Here is a 13,982-nt window from a genome sequence, read left to right as displayed (position 1 = left end):
TCCCGGCTAATTTCTCTCTCTCTCTCTCTCTGGCTGGCTTTTCCCCACCTCTCCACTGCCCGCCATTTCCTCCCCGTCTCATTTGCAGACCTGCAATTTTCCCAGCACCCTGCTGCGGGCAGGGGGACAGGGGCGTGCAGAGGTGCCAGACCCCTCCGGGAATGCTCCCACACTGCTCCCTGGCCCTGCATCAGGCCACCGCTCCTGCTGCCCTCACCTGCTGAGCAGCCTCTTACCTGTATCACAGCAGCAAATATAACTTTTTTTTTCTTTTTAAATTTACTACTCAATTTTCCATCCACTGAGTTGTTTTGTTGTGTGGGGTTTTTTTTCCAATTATTTTATTTAAATCACTTCAATGCCACAAATCTAAATTCCCTGGCAAAGGGGGCTGGCAGGAGATAATCCAACTGGCAATGGAGGCAGCCAACAAAACTTCACTCATGAGCACGTGTGAAAACCTCTCTGAAATGATGCTCTCCACATCCCTGCAGCCTGCAAAGTCAGACCTGAGCTCAGCAGCTGAGAAAGGGCGCAGATAAAGACACATCATCCCTGGCCGTAATGTGGGCATGAAGGTCCCCATCAAGTTTTTCTTTTATACCTGTGCCAGCTGCTTTTTTTAATCTTTTCTCTCTTCCTTTTATTTCTTTTCTCTCCCCAAACCAGGTGTAACACTCCAGGATGCAGGTGAGAAGTCCTGCAGCCCAGCCGGCACCATAAGAGTGACCCAGGAGGACCTGACATCCTCAAAGCAAGTGATTTTCGGAAGGACTTTCCCCTTCAGGACTTGCCTCTGGCAAGGTGACACCCTGCAGCGTGTCCCCCCACCCAAGACTGCGGGCAAGGAGAGGTCCTCCTCCACCAACCAATACCAAAGACACGTTTTCTCCCATCCCACCACCACTTTAGTGATGCTAAATGACACTTTAGATCATCTGAGAGGATCTGGGAGCGTGGAGGGGATGAATCATGGCCCGCTGGCGATGAAAATCACAGATTTGTGACTCACCCATGATCATCTGCAGTGGGATGGGTGATCTCTGGGCTGCGATGGGAGCCACCTTGGTCCCCCAACACAGGATTCAGGGCTGAAACACTGGCAGAGGTACTCAAAATCCGCTGACCCCCCATTGGTGGGTCCCATCCAGCTCCCCCACCTCAAGGGAGGGTCTGCCCAAATCCATGCAGGGGGGGGTCAAGTCTCAAGCTTCAGGTTTCTTCTCCAAGGGGCACAGTGACTTTGGGGACAAGGGTGGTAGAACAGGATGATCCCCCCAGCCAGATCCAGCATCTGCTGTTGATGGCTATAAAAACCTGGTCAGTTTAAGGTTTGAACCCAAAAAGCTCAAACCTTTAAAGCTAGGAGCATCCTGGCTGCTGGGAATGTTTAAATCCTGCAAAGATTTAAAGCGTTTTATCTCTGCCCAAGAGAGATCTGGGGTCAAAAAAGCAGCTCTAAAAAGAGACGGGGAAAAAGGTGACGAGATTTTTGTGGCAGACGTGTAACCCCAATCCCACAGCTCCCCCAGGCTCCTGCCCGCTCATGGACAGGAACAAAGCCTCATCCAGCCTGGCCTTGAACACCTCCAGGGATGGGGCATCCACAGCTTCTCTGGGCAACCTGGGCCAGTGTCTCACCACCCCCACAGGAAAAAATTGCTTCCTACTATCTAATCTAAATCTCCCCTCTTTCAGCTTAATGGGGAACGTCTCACCCATAGGACAAGGAGGCAAATAGCTCTAGCACAGCCAGGACGAGGTGCTGTCAGCACCAAGATTAAAAGAGCAGAGGACGGAGTGGCTGGGGAAAGGTTTTGGTCTGCTCCACCGTAATAAGAACATCGATAAATGGCCTGGTAAGGGTGGGAGAGGGTATCTTCTGCTAGGACAACCTTCCCCTGCAATGGTCTTGCATAATATTATTATTCTATTGTAGTTGCTTGGGGGTATGCCCTGGGACCTTCAGATGGCTTTAATACCCGTGAAGACCTTCTCAGCGGGAGGGTTTGCATGGGTGCTTGCAAGGAGCTGGCCATAAGCATCACCCTTGGGAACAGATGCTTTGACCCACATGTGCACTGAGGCCACTTCTGCTTCAGCCGATGTTGCTCTGATCCCATCCGAGGTGACAACTTGGCCCACTGACTGCAGGAGTGGCACATACATGCAAAAGAGACACTTCTGCATGCAAAGCTAGGGAAGGAGCCCCACATGGCCGGGATTTCCAGTACTGCAATCAGTAGGCAATAAAACTCTCGGCAGCAATGAACTAATAAATATTTGAGCGCGCACTACGCTGACTGTAATCATTATCTCCCTGGCAGACGTCTGCCGGGTGTTCCCATCTGCCGGCTTCCCTCCTTCCGGCTGGAGGTGGGCGCCTGTTTCCCAGTTCCCTTTTGGGGATTTTTTTGGAAGTCCCAGGCTGTCACCATCCCACAGTCTCACACTATTTGGGGCACGTGGTTGGGTGCTGTGGTGCGATGTGCTACGGGAGGGGCTGGAGCACTGACTTTGGTATTTGGGGTCGAAAGGCAAGGAAGGCGCAGCTCCAGGCTTGACCCACAGGACCAAACCCCCCAGAAGCCCCATGGACGAGCACAATAGGAGAAGCGAGGTGGAAAAGTGAGGAGGGGAATAGGCACTGACGACTTCTTTCCTTTCCAGCCTCCTCTCCCCTGTCTCTCATCACACATTTTAATCTCATGGGGCTGAGCTGGATTATCTGCAGCATCTGTTCCCCACGGGGTGACTTACAGATGTTTGCAGCTAGTGTTTGCAACTTGGTTGAAGATTGATGACCCCAACCAACCAACCAATATCACCAGCTTGCACAGGGAGCAGCACCAGAGCCGGGGTCAAGCATTAACCCCCCCTCCATCACCCCAAAATACATGGCACAAGGGATGACGAGGCCAGAAAGCAATTCCCCTTGCAGCAATGGCCAAGCAAACCTCTGCAAGAAAGCGTTAAAATCCTCTCTCCTGCAATTGTTATCCCTCCAAATATTTGGAAGATTACAGGAGCATTAGCCGCAGCAAAGCCCGGTGCCCATCACCCACAGCCACCCATCCCTCCCTGTCACGTGGGGGAAGGAAATGCCATGAGATGTAAGGCTTAAGCCAGGATGCTGGGTTTCTCCCACTAGGTTTCTCCAGATAAATCTCAGTGGCAGTGGGCACTTAACCCTTTCTGCCTCCATCTCCCCCACCCCACGCCTGTTTCAGGGTGAGTGCTGTTCTATGCGAAGGCCTGAGAGGCAATGGTTAAACCCATTCCCACCTGCCGAGTGGGTAGAAATCCTCCTGTAGAAATGAAAAAAATAAAAAAATATAAAAATATATATGACAGCTTATCTCCAGCACCAGAGGAGAAGAGCTGCCTGCCTTCCCAACCCCCCAGCAGGGAGGGAGACAGCTCCAGATCAAGAGACCAAGCTGGCAGGGATGCTCTGGTCACTGGCTTGGCTTGAGGAGGTGTCTGAAAGGCTGGACTAGGAGCTCTCCCCCCACCCCAAGTCCCTCCTCCTATTGCCTCTGGGGGTATCGTATGAACAGACTCACTTTGGGATTAGTTCTCAAGGGTTTCCCATCGCAGAGTGCCCTCCTGGAATAAATTCGGGTCCAGCAGTAAAACACAGATGAGCTTTTCCTCCTAAAAGCACCTTGAGCATCCTTTCTCCTCAAGGCATCATCTTCTGTTCCCCAAGCATCTCCTTCCCTCCCTGCTCTGCTCCCCATCGTAGAAATCCAGCCTCCCACACACCGATTCCCCAACACAAAGTCCCATCACCAAAAAGGTACCAGCAGCTCGTGGCATCTTCAAAGGCAACATCTCCATGAGGCAGAGCAGTGCCCTGCAAAGCCATGTCCCAAAACCCCTTCTCTGTGGATGCATCTGATGCCTCAAAATAAAGGGTGTCACTGAGGATGGGGCTGGAAGACTTGAGGCCACTCACACAGGGTGAAGCTCCCTCCCTTCTGTCTCCTTGTACAAAACCTCACACCTTCAAAACCCACTGATTTGTTTCAAGCAGGTTCAGCTGTGAGGTGGGAAGCGCTGATGAAAGCGAGATGCAGGAGATGCAACAGGCCCTCAGCACCGCTGTCCCCAGGGCTGCCCTCACCTTGCAGCTTGCTGATGTAACCCCCCGGCCTCATTAACTCAGCATGACATTTGTTAACATCTCCCTCTGGGGGGGCACCGAGAGGACGGAGTGGGACAGACCCGAGCTGCCCACAGACCCAGCCACAGGAGGCCAAAAACTGAGCACGGGGTATCTGGGGAGGGTTACACACCAGTACCCAGCATCTCATCTCCAGCCCAGAGCAAGGTTGGGTTTTGAGGTCAAAAAGCCACAGGGATGTCCAGCCATTGATGTGCTCATGGGGTGACCATCCCTGTGGCGTCCAACACCCCTCCCAAGCACATGCAATGGTAACTCAGCAAAGGCTGGACCACAAAAACACAGCACTCGGCGTGTTGATGTGTTCAACCCTCGCGGTCGCTGGTGTGCTGGGGTCTGCAGAAGGTGTTACTCCACCTCAAGACTGTGCATTTATAGGGTTTTCTTCTCCACCTCCCAAAAAAGCAGAGCTCACCCCTCCCACTCCCACCAGCCATTAAAGTACCTGCAAAAGCCTGAGTTTGGGGAAATCCACCCACCATACGGAGCAGCGGGACTCAGGGGCAGCATGGACAGACTGACACACTGTCCCAGCGTGTCCCCCTCTATGCCTCTCCATCCTCATCAATCTTTTATTAACAGCTAAATTTGGAACAAACCACTTTAACTGTTTCCCCAAAACATCTCTGCCTGACAAACCAGCTCATTTTCCTCCATCTATTGCCCTTTCCCACGAGTTTTATGATCCCTTGGCATCCCTCCCTGCCAAACATGGTATCATCCCCTGGGGTAAATCCAGCCCCATCCCTCCATCCCATCACTCCAGCTGCTCCTGCAGCCCACCCAGCCCAGGACAGGGGACACCAGGGACAGACAGACACCAGGACAGCATTTCACAGCGGCATCCCAGACCGGTTAGCAGACCCCAAGCCCAGCGGCAGGCAAACATTATAATTAGAGAGCATTCCTCCCCAGCGCCGGTAATGGGGGGGTGCGCCCAGCCAACCCTAATTACATCCTTGGAAAAAAAACAAGCAGATTCCTCTCCCAGGCAAATGAAAAGCCTGTAGCTGGCCTCCCTCACTGAACACCTTTATTAAACCAGGACTGGATGGGGAGGGGGAAAAAAACCCTAGAAAGTAAAGTCTGTGCTGAGAAAAGGATGGGAAGAAGGAGCTGGACAGCACCAAGGGCATTTTTTAATGCAACAGCCTTATAGATCAAAAACCACTTCACCTGACCAAAAAATATAAAACATCTCTAGCTAAATCCCCAGGTCAGGCTTTTACAAAGCAGCCCGAGAGGAAAACTAAAAGCAGGGTACCCTCGCATGGGGCATCCCAACAGAGCATTTCTGCATCACCGCACCCATGGTCCGACCCAAGTCCTGACCACCTCCATTCCCTGAGAGAAACACGCAGGCTCTGCCAGCAACATTCCTTGTTGGGAGTTCAGAGGAGAGAGATTTATCTTGTTGATTATGCATTACACTGGAGTATGTATGGAGTCACTACGCTTTTGTTTATCTTTATGATTATGATAATCAAAGGCAAAGACTCCTGAGAAGCGTAAACAGCTGAGAACCCTTATGGTACGGAACCTCTTAATTTTTCATTATATAGATTTATAACACGGCACAGGCAGATTGGAGTAAATTGTTCCTTATTTCTGGTTTTAACAGAACAGAGCTGTGAGCTTTGCGAATCCCATAAATACCCATGGAAAGGAGAATGAATAACGGGAAAAAAAAAAAAAAGGGAGGAGGAATTATGTAGCAAATCCCTGTTACACTCTATTGTGCTCACTTCTTTCGTGCTATTTTATACGTTTCCTTCAGGGAAGCAGTTATGTTTGAAAACAATCTCCAAATTCCATCTAGTGTTGGTTCTTGTTATAGGCATGGACACTTTTCTTTGTGCTATTTTAATTCCATTGTTGCGGTACTCTTGTATAGTTTGGTCTGTGTAGTGAGCTACAGCATTATTTTTAATGGATATAATAATTATATGAACTTTTATTTATTTGCTTTGGCTCACAACAGAAAAAAGCCAGCAGCAGATAATGCGGTAGTATGCTGTTTATTCACATGTACGGCATGTACTGTGTTTCTGTTGTGAAAAGAATAATAATTTCAACAAGAAAAGAGAGAATGGAAAAGAAAACAGGAAACAAACAGGGACTTGTTACCCCGGTTAACGCCAGAAAGTCCAAGGAATTATTCATTATCATTCAAACTGCAGTAAATCAAGTGCAAGATGCAATCTCTTGCTGGGGGAGAGGGAAAAAAAAAAAAAAAAAAAAAAAAAAGGTCTCCTGTTCAAATGAGCAATGCAGTTTTAAAATGTTAACTTTGTGAGAAAGAAAGTTGCCATGTGGGGATGCGAGGGATGGCACAAGCCCAAGAAGGTAAAGCCAAAAGTTTAAGGTAGCTGGCTGCAAAGGAAGGAAAAGCCGTACAAAAGGAGAAAAAAAGGAGAAAGCTTATTTGCTTTTTTTTTTTTTCAAAATTTTTGTCATTTTCTCACCTGCTCTCTCCTCCCTCCCTAGCAAGCCCCAGGAAAGCGGAGCAGGCTGGAAGGATGCTCCCCGCTGCCTCCAGCCAGCCTCTCCGCAGGCCCCTCGCCAGACGCTGCCCTACTTTCCCCGACGCTTTTCCCACTCCTCCTGCAGCTCCTGCAGGCGTGGGCTGGGAGCATCACCCGCTCCCTGAAACCCCCCACGCCTGCTCCCTGGCTCCCACTGCCAGACCCACCAGCCGGGGTTATCTCCCACTCCATGCAGCATTCAAATTCAATAGGGGAAGGTGCTTGGTGCAATGCTGTCCTGGTTTTACATCATTTTAATCATTGTGTTATTTTTTTAATCATAAAAAACTCAACAAAAGACAAGGTCCATTCGATGCCCCATGCTCCCTATTAATTCAACTGGGGGAGGAACATCACAAGAACAGCTGATTAAGGCTCCTGTATTAAACAGTCTTTAAAGTTGCCCTTAATCTTTCTTTTTTAAAAAAAAAAAAAATCCCACACCAACAAAACAACCACCACAAATGGAGGCTGGAAATATTTTGCTTTTCATTGTCCTTTCTCTGCCCTTTCTTCCCTTCCCATTTTACTGCGACAGCAAGGGACAAACAGAAGGAAAAAAAAAGGGGGAGGGGGAGAACAGGGATAGAAGAAGATTAAAAAGAAAGACGTAATCCCTTCGGATGTTGAATATAAAATATTAAGACTTTTCTCTCCCCCCTCTTTCAGCAATATCCCTAGATAAGAATAAAAAACAAAAACAATCATTGAGACTAGCTTAGAGGACAAGGCTTCCCCATCCCCTCGCCTCCATCACACAAGCAGGTACCCCAGAGCAGAGCTTGACTTTATCATCGCAGCCCGGACAGAGGGCTCCAGCCAGCTGCAAAAGGATTTGAGTAATTACCTTGATTAGTTTTATTCCTTCCCCTCTAAACCTCAAAGCCAGCTGGGCTCCTAGAACTTCATACCTACTTTTTTTTACAGTGAGAAAAAACTGAGATTTGATGAAAGCTGGGAGGGTTTGGGGGGTTCTTCTGGTGGGTGCCTGTTTTCGGTGCCTGCCTGCACCTGGCATCGCTGCCTCCCCGCCCGCACCAGTGGGAAGAAACACCCCATGCCCCAGCGGAAGAAAACCCCTACAAAAAACAAAGCCCTTTCCGTCCCGTTCCCATTCCCATTGATGGCAAGGTGGGAAACCTTTGGGAGCTTCCTAATGTTGTTAGGCACCTTCCTCCCCTCCCTGGCTTTTCAATACCATGGGACCCCTGAGCTGCCACATCCAGTTTCTTCCTTTCCCACCGCTGGGAATTTCCACCTTTTCTTCTCTGGAGGCAGCCCATGTTTCTGCAGCACCAAGTTTCTCTTTCCTCCCTTTGTCCCCCAACATGTGCACTCCAGCTCTGCCCCATGGACCAAACTCTGGCTCCTGTGTGGGCCAGCCTCCCCATATGCATCCTCCCCTTCGGATACCACTTGGTGCTGGGGATGACAGGGCTGGAAATGGCCCAGCTTTGCGGGTCTGCACCACCCCACATGGCAGGGCACAGCCTTACACCACCCCACCAATGCTGTGACCTCGACATACACCAACATGCAAGTCATGCTCCCTCCGACACCTTCCCTTTCTTCTCAGTTGGTGCTGACAGGGTCCTAATGTATCGATAAAAATTGCCCTAAAAAATTAGGCTGCTTGCTAGCAAGGCACAACACTAACTAATTAAATGAAGTTTGGGATGCTGAATCCGGAGACTTCATGGTGACAAATGAAATGTGCTGAGCATCTCCAACCTCAAAACCGGAGCATCGCTAGGATGGATGCAGGACACCCAAGGCATAGCCTGAGCTAGGCTGACAGTGAAACAGCTCTTGCAGGGCTTGGAGGCATCATCAAGGGATGTGCAGTGAGAGAGAGGGACCAGAGGTGATCCAGCAAGGTCTCGAGGGAGCAGGGGCAAAGGATCACGCATACTGAGCATCAAGCACGTGGCACATGGAAAAAGGAGAAAAAAAACCCACCATGCCCCCCAGCCTTGTCCTCTTCTCTCTGTCCCCAGGCGGCTGCATTTCCATAAGCAATTTGCACTAATTGCTTTAAATATGGCCATGCTGCGGGTAATCAGAGTCATTAAGTGACCTCTGCTCCAGGAGGGCAGGCAGGACTGGTGCAGAGCCTCGCGCCCAGGGCAGCCTCCCCCAGAGCGAGGCATGCTCCTGCATCCCCAATGTGCCACAGAGATGGAGCTGGGCTCCAATTTGCCCTTCCCTGGAGCCCAATTAGTAAATGGCCTCCCTCCTGCCCCGGAATGGCAAGTCTAGATGCTGCCCAAGGGACGGATCCTGATGATGCCTGGCTGCCCTGCCGTGGCTAGACCAGCTGCCGGCAATGTCATGGCACCCTGCGTTGGCCACCATGGCTGCCAGCAAGCTTAGAGCTGGTGATCATTGGGTTTGGTCCAAATGAACCATGTACAATTACCCAAATACCCCCCAAATCCCCCAAAAATGGTATTTCTGAACGCAGAAAATAGGTATTGCCTCATCCCCATCCTGGGGCAGGGTGACAGGATGGAAGAACCAGCTGTCACCACCCAGGGGACACCAGCCTTTAAGGCTAAGTGCCAGCCACCCACCAGCCTGGATCTGCTTCTGTGCATCCCGGCAGTACCCATGGATGGCTTTAGCCTGGAGCCGAGGGGCTTAGCCTCAGAAAGCCCCCCATGCCAGATTAACCCTGTCCTCCCTAAGGGACATGTCCACCACCACGCCACGTGTTCAACCCCAGCCACGCAGATGGGGAGGCAAGCCAAGGCTTAAGCTGGGGCTTGCAACATCCCCGCTTGCCAAGGAGGTGGCAGATGGGGTTGAGGATCCTCTAGCACCTTCCCACAGGTCTCTCCCCGCTCCCAGATAGACGAGTTTTCCTGGAAGCACACCAAGCTCCTCTGGTTCAGTCATGTGGTGCCTACAGGAGCCCCCGACCAGGGTGCCTCAATGCCTGAAGCAGCAATCAGAAAGTGCAGACCCGTGCAAGGATACAGCCCTTCTGGTTGAATTTAAAGCCAGGGCTTAGTTTCAAATCTAATGCTAAGTATAAGCTAGAACCTTCTAAGGACAGTGTTGCTCGCAGACATGGTCAGAAGGGTATATTCAGGTGTACTCCAAAGAGTGCAAGAATTGCACTGGGCAGTGCTGGGCTCTTGCAAGCACAACTCAAACTGAATAAAAAAAAAAAAAAAAAAAAAAAAAAAAAAGAAAAAAAACAGAAAAAAAAAATCTGTATCAGAACCCAAGTAACCCTCTTCCAAGGAGATGGGGTTGCATTTGCCACCTGCAAGCGTGCAGGAGCACACCAGGTTCCCTCCCGTGCAGTCAGAATAAAGGCTGGGAGGTGTAAAGAAGTGGCGGTGCTTCCAGGAAAGTGCGCTGCAGCACGGCTTCTGCCCCTCCGCTGGGACCCATTACACAAACAGCATGTCCATTCAGCCTGATATATAAATTACTAATGTAAATTAATGGATAATTGAAGCCCTTTAGTCCCAAATTTTTCAATTATTTAACAGGCAATTAAGAGAGAAGGAGAAAGAAAAGAAGGGGCCTTAATCCCAACAGGCAAAAAAAAAAAAATATACATGAAGTGTGAGGAGACCAGAAAGAGCCAAGCACACACATTTTAAATGGATGCTGCCAGCTTAATTTTGTTTCCCTGTGTGTTTGAGCCTGGCGGGTATCAGAGTGGGTGCCCCCAGACCCGGGGGGACAGGCAGGGGAGCATCCACTGAAGGAGCCCGCCGAGCAGCAGGACCGGTTCTGCTCCGGGTCCTTTCCAGAAGAGGAAAACTCCATGGCTGCAATCGTAACAGCTCCCGGTTATGGCACTGCCGGGACTTCCTGGCATGCCAGAACACACAATACTTTTAGGTCAGGTTTTTTTTGTCCTTCCTACCCCTAAGCCAACAGCGTTCCGTTACATAATACCACTCCTGAGCCCTTTTTAATTTTTTTTTCCCCTTTTTTAACCCCTGCATTCACCTGATCAAGTACAAACACCTCTAATCCAAGCATTTAATTTTTTTTTTCTTTTAAAAAAGTCATCTGTGTGGCTATTTCACTCTCTTCGCATCCCCCTCATCCCTCTCCAGATACCCTCAGCAAGGCAAAGTGCTGGCACAAGAGCAATCCATCAGTATGCTGGATCCCATCAGCGCAATGAGTTTCCCACCCTCAGATGTACAGGAGAATCACCCCTAACAGTACAGCCCATGGCAAGGAACAGGTCAGGACTGAGGAAAACAGGGTTTCTTCCTCCTGTCTCCATCCCAAACTGGCCGGGGATATTCCCACCGCTCTCCTGAGCACTGGAGGTCATAAGGAAAAACTGTCTGGTGGCCCGTTGAGAAAAGACGTCACGTGGGAATAAAAACACTTTTAACAAAAGCAGCATGTGAGTTTGTGTGTACCCGGAGATGACACCAAGGGCAGGGAGAGGAATTGAGACAATAGTGAATAGACTCCAGATTATATCCTGAACTTGCAGCCTCATGGGAACAGGGTTACAAAAACCCTTTTTATTTTGTTTGTAGTCCAAAACAAACAAGTACATAAAAAGCTAAATGCGGAGGAATGAGACAGGAAGTGAGTAACATCTGGGAAACATCTGGCCCCGGCCATCCTGCAAGTCCAGCCCCCGGCACGGCTCCAGATACCTGCTCCCACAGTTCCATATCAGCCAGGGTACCCAAAACCTGCCCCCTGCCCCTAAAGGGCACCCCTTGGGCAAAACTCTGCCCATTGCTCAGCTCATCTCATTTGCTGAGTGATGCGATTCCTGAGCTTCTCCATACTGGGTGAAATGAGTAAACCCTTGTGCTATTCCCATGTGGGTGCCCAGCAATGCATGGGCATCTCAGGTCATCACAACAGCGTGCGCAGGCAGCCCCTTGGCCAGAGAGAGGAGAGCCCAGGGGCACGTCACCACTGAGTGGGACATCCTGGTGCAGGGACTTTGAGCATTGCAGGACACTCTGAGCACTCCAGAATGCCCCTGTGCAGGGCTCTGAACGCTGCAGGATGCCCCAAGCACTGCGGGATGCTCCAGTTCAGGACTCTGAGCATTGTAGGACACCCCTGAGCATCACAGGACATCCTGGTACAGGGCTGCGAGCATCGCAGGAGGGAGGCAGGCTGACCAGCTGGCACCAGGGCATGCTCTCCCAGCCCTGAAAGATGCCCAGCATCCTTCTGCACAGGAGAGGGGAGGGCCTGCCCCGCTGGAGGTATTTTCTTCTTTCTGTTTCTCATCTCCTACTCTTGCTCCTCCAAAAGCCCTGCAGAAAGAGCCACCCAGCCCACTACCCCATGCACAGAGCCCGGAAGCCCAGGGAAGCTGCAGGGCCTGATGCTTGGGCCAGCTCCAGCCCGGCTGTGTGGGAGGAGAGCCGGCTCAGCAGCTTCCATGCAGGGGAATTCCCCTGTGGCCCGTCAGCCCAAGCTACCATCCCACAGCTTCCCTCTCCACCCACCCCTAGCAGATGGGGTGCTTTAGGGGCAAGAAAAGAGGGGGGCACGGGAATGCACGGAACACCCAGAGCTATTAGATAGGAGGAGGGGAGTTGCAATGAAAGAGCAGTGATGCTCAGGGCTGGTTTGGATCACAGCAGGAGTCATTCCTGTGATCTCCATGCACTCCCAGCTGCATTTATGTCCGGGTAATGCAACAACCACACTCAAACACGTGGAGCAACTCCGCTGGCTCCTTTGCTGTTACACTGGCATAGGACAAAGCACCAAACTTCAGGCAAACCAGCTTCTTGCTCCTTGGAGCAAACCAGCCACTCCTCGCACAGGATGGGATCCCCCCAGCTCACCAGATGACCAAGCAACACCAAAGCAAACCTCTGTTTCCCCTAAAACAACTCCTCTATATTTCTTACACAGGCAGAGATGTACTTTCCATTTGCCTGGGATTAGCATCCTGTGTTTTCCAGCAGGGAGGATTAAGCCAGCCCAGCACTGGACCACACCGGCGATGAAGCAGCAGCTGGCTGCGCAGCATCTGGCACCCGCTGCTCATTTCTCGCTGTGTACACGTGGGCAGCGGCATATAGGACTGTTGAGGGCCAATGGTGATAATGCTCACGGCTCAGGCCCACAAGAGCAAGAAGGACAATTTCTTGTGGGGTGTTTTGCATCCATGCTGGCAGCCTGCCTGAATTTGGAGCATCCCCCGTTGGAGAGCCAAAACAAGATGCAGGGGACTTGGGGAGTGAAAGGGAGACATTAGGGATAAGAATATGGATGTCGGAGAGAAAAAGAGGGAGAAGGAAAGAAAAAAAAAAAAACAGATAAAAGACAGTAGTTTGGGAAGAGAAAGAACCAAGACACTTCAAATGAAAAAAATTATCCATCAGGCTGGCAAAGTTAAAAAAGCAAAAACACTGGGACATAGGAAGGATATAGAGACCTATTTAAAAAAGCCTCACCCAGAACATGCCACTAGCAAAAAGCACCCGATGTGTCAGGGACAGTGACACAGGATGCCACATGCCCAGCCCCACATTGCTGCACACCCTGCAGCAAAGGGCACAACTCCCAAACAACACTCACCAGGCACCCCTGCTGCAAAAGCTCACTCCTACTGTGTTCCTTGATTTTTGGTTATTTTTCACCAGCTGATGCCCACCTGTAGCCTTTCTAAAAATTTTTGCTACTACTTGTCACCTTTAAAAATAGCTCAATTCAAAGGCTACAGCAGCAAGCAGCTGCTCAGACCAGTTGGACCCCATTGCAAGAGGCGGCAAGAGCACCAAACCAGTCCCCGGTGTGCAACGCCACAGCTAAATTTGGCCCACCGAGCAGACTGGCTCCTGGAGATGTCTGAACACATGGAAGCCATCGGGGAGAGAAGGGTGATGCACAGGAACCCACCAGAGCCAGGCAGCTTGTTCCCACCATCCCTCACACGTGCTGTTTCCCTGCTCTTCTTTAAAATTCCCAGCCTAAATAAGGCTTTGGGGAGGAAATTAATGAAAAGCAAAGCTGATTACAAAGAACAATACAATGACTCAATCTGTTTCTTTTACCTCAATTGTATAAAGCTTTTACATTTATAAAGGTTTCTCTCTCAATACACAATGAAATGCCCTCCGAGGGAAGCAGTAATGGCCCTGGAGACTTTTGAGCAAGACTGGACAAAACACCACTGAAACAATCCCAGAGGAAGGACCAGATGATCTAACAGGTCTTTTGCATCTTTAATTTCTCAGCCTTTTCTTTCTCCTCCTGTTTCAGGCACTTTTTTTTTTTTTTTAAGCTGTTGCTAATTAGAT

Source organism: Pterocles gutturalis, unplaced genomic scaffold (genome assembly GCF_000699245.1).
Source record: "Pterocles gutturalis isolate BGI_N339 unplaced genomic scaffold, ASM69924v1 scaffold43103, whole genome shotgun sequence".
Lineage (NCBI taxonomy): Eukaryota > Metazoa > Chordata > Aves > Pterocliformes > Pteroclidae > Pterocles > Pterocles gutturalis.
Note: the sequence above shows the minus strand (reverse complement) of the source record.